Raw genomic sequence first — 6,393 nt, forward strand, 5'->3', positions numbered from 1 at the left:
GATAACTGCATGTCTCTACTTTGGACACAATTTGTCTCACTGTCCACAGAAAGGATGCTTCTCCGCTTTTCATCTGGTGCTCTCAAGCTCTGAAGCCCTGTTTTTTTTTTTTTAACAGTAGAAGTGCATCAGTGATTTAAGTTGAAAGCAGTATACTCGTACATGGCTCTTGTACAAATAACAGGAATGTACAAATGTCTTCTTAGTCCAAAACACAAGATACGTTCTCTGTAGGCATGGGCATGACAGTAGTAAATCACTATACATTGTCAACTGAAACCAGTAACTGATGTTTACAGTGACTTTCTTCAGCCTGTCTTTTCTTCATCTTCTTCCACTGACTTCTCTGAAGTCCTTGATGAGGAACATCACCTTGAGCTTGCTGTCACAGTTCATTAGCAAGGGTTTTAAAGCACTATTCTAGGAATTAGAACATCTCACCTCCCCAAATTCTCTCCCATTCTGCCCATTGCTTCTGCTGCAGCTAACAGAGATGTGACGCCAGCAACACCCAAAATAGCAGTTCTCACCAACTTTGTCGGATCAGTGATTCCTTTGTCTAACATATTCACAAGCCAATTTCTGAGGGACTTTGCAAATTTTCTCAACAATCAAGTATCCTTCAACACCCCCATTCTTAGTGATAGTCACTGCCAGAATCTTGAGTGTTATTTTGACAGCATCTATGCCCATTTTTAAATCCTCAGTAGATCGAGTGAATGAGTCCAAGGCTGGGATGCACCAAAGCAGGGCACCCATCTCCCAGAACAATGCCTTCTTCAAGAACAGCTCTGGCAGCATTTGGAGCATCTGTAACTCTGTCTTTCTTTTCATTTACCTCAACATCACTTGTCCCACCAACCTTCAGCACAACAACTCCATCTGAAAGCTTTGCAGATTGTTCATTCAGATTACCCTTTTCACAGCCATTAGTTGTGCCATCTAGCTGCTCAATGATTTCTTGAACATGTTTTACAATTTGAACCTTGTTATCATCTCTTGTCGCAATGACTTCTCCAACTTTTCCTAAGATATGAGGTTGAATGTCTTCAAGATTTGGGGCCAATGCCTCTTCTCCAAATGCAACAGCTGTGTCTTTAAGTGGTTTTTATCAGGTCAGCAAAACCTGAAGCTCTCACTGCTACAGCCTGATCACCAACTTTAGCTTATTCAAAATGAGCACACTCAGAGTTTCTCTGTCAACATCTCCACCAATTATGACCAAAGACTTACAGTGAGCATTGGCAATTTCAAGAACAGGTATAAAGGGTTGCTCACTAGAATTTTTTTCACTCAGCAGAACATAAACATTTTAAAATCCATATTTCTGACCTTTTGATATATTAAAAATATGAATAAACATAGCTTCAATCAAACCTCAAGCCTTTAATAATTTCCAATTCATCATTCAGTATTCTTCCATCCTTTCCTGTGATGACCCTTTTTCTTCCAACCTTCTTTATTGCATCAGAAATGATATCGCCAATTTTTTGTCTCCATTTGTACAAATCATAGCAACCTGAGCAATTATTCAGCAGCTGTCAGATTTTGACTGCTTCTTAAGCTCAGCAATAACAGCATCAACAGCTAACATCACACCTCTCCTGATTTCCACTGGATTAGTATCCTTGCTAATCTTCTCAAAGCCTTCCTTGGCAATAGAGCAGGCCAGTACCATAGCTTTGGTGGTACCATCCCCAGATTCTTCATTTGTGTTATTGGCAACATCTTGAACAAGCTTAGCTCCAATATTTTTGTATTTATCCTTTAAGTATTGGCAACAGTCACAATATCTTTTGTTACTTTGTGACTCTCCCAAGTATGTTCAATAATCACTATTCTCTCCTTAGGCCCCATTGTAACAGCTACAGCATTGGTTAAAAGGTCTACACTTTAAAGCATTAAGGTTTGAGCACCTGCATCAATTTTTACATCTTTGGCATAAGCCTGATTGAGATGAGGCACCAGTGCCCTGAATACAGGTTTGCTATGGAGAGGAACACAGAATAATTGAAGCATTTCTGTGGGGTGACAACACGGAGTGCACACAGTGAGGCAAGCCATTGGTGGGCAAGTGAGTCTGTGTTTATTATTGATTTTGCCTTTTTGAGTGATATCACCAACAAAAACAAGGGGCCTGTGGATGAGCCTACCCCTGGCAGGTAAATTCAGCCTTGGAATAACACCAAGAAAAAAATTTCAGGATCATTGACTGCACATAAAATAATAAGCAAGGTTCAGCAGTTATTTTTGGAAACACTTCTGATTCTATCATCACAGCGTTTACTTTAAATGTACCCAGCCAGAGGTGGGTGTTGTGGCTTGACCAGTTATGCCATTGTATGGGATGTCTGTATCCCATATTGGACAGCCTAGTTTGAGTCATGGGTACATTGTACTTCGACTCCGGCTTCCTGCTAATGAACGTGGGAAGGCAACAGAAGATAGCCTCTAGTACTTGAATGCCTATCACTTATGCCTACCCAAATTGAGTTTCTGACTCCCTCTATCTTCAAAATGGAATTAAAATGTAGTAATTAGGAGACAGAGTTTAGGATAAAGGACAAGTAAACCAACTGACAATACAACCACCTCCATCAGAGTGGAATGAGCCTTCTGACTCCCAGCCCACTGACTCCCAACGGCTCTCCTTTCTATCTCTACTCTTGTCACCTTTCCTGGGTGATTTCAGATGCATGTAGAAGATCTATCCAAAGCCTCCAGGCCAGGCTTCTGAACTTCACCCCACCTCAGGGACCACTCTCACAGCCATATTCCAATCCTTACCATCTGAAGAACAGAACTGAATCTGACATCTGGACTTTGAACAACACTCCACTTGACAGCCATCCCTAAGCCTGCCAACTCATTTACTCACATCACAGACTTTCTCTGTTGACATCACCATTTTATTTCCATCCAGCACCTGGCTTGTCCTTGCTTCTGTCATCTTCTGACTCATAGTCTGTGATTTGTTATGTAACCATTCTCTTGAAACCATGTTGAAACCTTCTGCCAGAGCCTGGCACAGTAGCCTAGTGTCTGAAGTCCTCGACTTACATGTGACAGGCCCCCATATTTGTGCCAGTTCCTGTTCTAGCTGTTCCAATTCCCCTCCAGCTCCCTGCCAGTGGCTTGGAAAAGCAGTCGAGGATGGCCCAAAGCCTTGGGACCCTGAACCCGTGTGGGAGACCTGGAAGAAGCTCCTGGCTCCTGGCTTCAGATCAGCTTAGCTCTCGCCATTGCGGCCAGTTGGGGAGTGAATCAGTGGACAGAGGATCTTTCTCTTTGTCTCTCTTTCACTCTGTAGATCTGACTTTCCAATAAAAATAAATAATCTTAAAACTTTTTTTTTTTTTTTGCTGCTCAGCTCTTCTTGTGGAGTCCTTTGGAAAATGAACACCTTAGTCAGAATATCCTGTGTGTTTTATGCCTTTGTTCCTAAAGCTGAACATGGATCAACAAAATCTTTCCTAATGGATTCTCTTTCAACGAATGACTGACAAATCTCAAATGAGAGTCACCTCAGTCGAACAGTCCTAACACACTTTCCAGTGAGCTCACTCTCACTGAAAGGTCTTTTTTCCATTAGGCTCTCCTTTTAGGTCTCCAACAGTTTCTTCCTCCCATTCTTATTTTGCTGAGTAAAAAGCAGCATTGAGAACAGCCATTCTTCTATCTTGCCCTGTCTAGTAACCTGCAGGCATCCGTCTTCAGCTTTTCTCCTCTCCTGATACAGTGCACCATACATTCTCTCTGTGTCAGAGAGAAACAACCTGCTTGGCTCTGTATCCCATACCCGCTGGCCTTCTTGATAATTTTTTTATTACACCATCAATCTCACTCTCTTGACTGCATCAGCATGCAGATAAGTGTTAATAATAGCAAACTCAAAACTCAAAAATCTTTTGATAATCCCCTTCTCACACTCCATCCAAGTACCACTCCATTTCTCTGCTTCAGCTGAGAGGATAAGGTCATAACTAGATGCAAGTTTCATGGACTCCTTTAAAGAATTTTTTAACCTAGCACAATGTTTTTATTATTAATGTTACAATGTTACATTATTAAGCACATTAGTAGCTCATTCTTTTGTATCAATGTGAAGTATATTCAGTGCGTGAGCGGACTTCAGTCTGCTTACTTATTCACCTGTTGATGAACAGAGTATTTTCAGTTTTGGGCTTCTGCAAATAAACTGTCATGAGCCGGCCTTTCCAGGGACATATATTTCATTTCACTAGGACAAATTCTTAGGATTTGAATTACTGAGTCATAAAATAAGTGTATATTTAAGCTTGCTAAGAAAATCAAGCTGCTTCCAAGGTGGTTGTAATATTTCACACTCTCATGGGCAACAGTGAGAATTCTTGTTGCTTCACAATCGTATCAACATTCAGTGTTGTCAGTCTGTTTAATTTTAGACATTGTAATGGCATGATATGGCAGCCCACTGTGATTAAGACTAACATTTTTCTGGTCACAAATGGTGTTGAAAATCTGATGTGTTCGGGGCCCAGCGGCGTGGCCTAGCGGCTAAAGTCCTCATCTTGAAAGCCCCGGGATCCCATATGGACGCCGGTTCTTATCCCGGCAGCTCCGCTTCCCATCCAGCTCCCTGCTTGTGGCCTGGGAAAGCAGTTGAGGACGGCCCAAGGCTTTGGGACCCTGCACCCGCGTGGGAGACCTGGGGGAGGTTCCAGGTTCCTGGCATCGAATCGGTGCAGCACCGGCCGTTGCGGCTCACTTGGGGAGTGAATCATCGGATGGGAGATCTTCCTCTCTGTCTCTCCTCCTCTCTGTATATCTGACTGTAATAAAGTGAATAAATCTTTAAAAAAAAAAAAAGAAAATCTGATGTGTTCCTTGGTTATTTGTGCATCTTCTTGTATGAAATGTTCATTCAAATCTTTTGCTTATTTTATATGCACTGTAATGTTTACCATCTCAACTTTATAGCTTTCTTTTTCAGTTTCTTAATGATGTTATTCAACAAGCAAAAGATTTTAAGTTTCAATGAGTCAAGGATTCGGAGCCTTGGGGCTTGGGGCGGCTGATAGCCCTCCACAGGGTGGCAGTCCTGGGGGCGCCCCGGCCTGACCGGATCCGAGAATGGGGACTCAGCAGGCCAAGACCACTGCCGCAAGACAGTGACTGAGTCCCTAGCTTTGGGCGGCCAGTGCACCAAATGGTGCCAGGCTCTGCCTGCTGGCCGCCCAGCAGCGAGCTCTGGGGTTTTTTATGATTTGAAATAGCTGCTTACGGACACCCATGAGTAAGGCCAGCTTTAGTGTAGGTGAGACATGAATTCCTGGTGATTCCCAGTAATAGGGACATGAAACTCTAGGGCAAGAGTGGGACTGAGACCTGAAGGTTTGAAGGGGAGCACCCATAAGATCTATTTGAGCCAGACTGAAACACCAGCCAAATTAGAAATCCTGAGAATGGCTATTAACATAGAGCATCACTGACTGCCACACACGGGTCCACACCAAAGCTATGGATGGCGGCCTGTCTAGCAGGGCACCATAACTTGACTGGGTGGTGGAACAGTGGACTGGTCACATCCGGCAGGATCAAGACACCAGCACGCGAGAGAATTTGGTCCGGGGGTAAACTCTATGGGGGAAGTGTGGGCCTAACCCTGTGGAAATACAAGTCCCGCAGGTTAGCTCGCGGGCTGGGGTGGTGAGGGGCTAAGCCAGGAGTGACCATGGCCCCTCCATCACTTATGGGTAAAGGAACCAATGGCATTCTGGGCAGGTCAAGGCAGCATCACCCAAAGGAGCATCGTAAAACAGGATGTGGAGTGGGTCAAGCTGCAACTGGAAGCAGGCCGACTGGGCAGGCCAAAAAAATTTCAACTCAAAATAAAAAGAATAGAAATCAGGATAGAGCACATGTCATTCCAACCTAGGCTCTTACAACAACTGGTCTACAGGAGGCAGGGATATGATGCCACAGCACTGAAGGCAAAGGCTGAGAAAGGTGAGGGGAACACCTGTGGGCTTCAAGTGAGCTAGATCGGGGAAGAGCCTGATTGGGCTGACTGTTCCAAATGCTGCAACCAAATTAGAGTGGGCAAGTGTTGGTAGGGCTTTGCCACATCATCAGATGGCAGAGACTGGCACCAGGGGCAAATTATGTTAAGTTAAATGCCAGAACCACCTGGAGAATGTGCAATCCAGAAGTTGGAGTGGCCTAGTAGGGAGATAATGGGCACCTCCCTCGTGGGTAACTACTCCCACTGGTGAGCACGAAAACCAGGACAGGGACGGGGTTACTAAACAGAAAGGTACCCGCCAGTATGTGTGTGGGCTGGATAGTAGGCTGGTTGGGTCGAACTAGGCTTCAATGTCCATTGATAAGTTCCAGAGCTTAATGAGAGGTGGG

At 44.1% G+C, this 6,393-nt stretch overlaps 1 pseudogene; it reads right to left on the bottom strand.

Moving 5' to 3' along the window:
• Window positions 1–437: 437 nt before the first annotated feature.
• LOC101524316 (60 kDa heat shock protein, mitochondrial-like) lies at window positions 438–2,019 on the bottom strand (annotated as a pseudogene).
• Window positions 2,020–6,393: the final 4,374 nt, after the last annotated feature.

Source organism: Ochotona princeps, chromosome 4 (assembly GCF_030435755.1).
Source record: "Ochotona princeps isolate mOchPri1 chromosome 4, mOchPri1.hap1, whole genome shotgun sequence".
NCBI lineage: Eukaryota > Metazoa > Chordata > Mammalia > Lagomorpha > Ochotonidae > Ochotona > Ochotona princeps.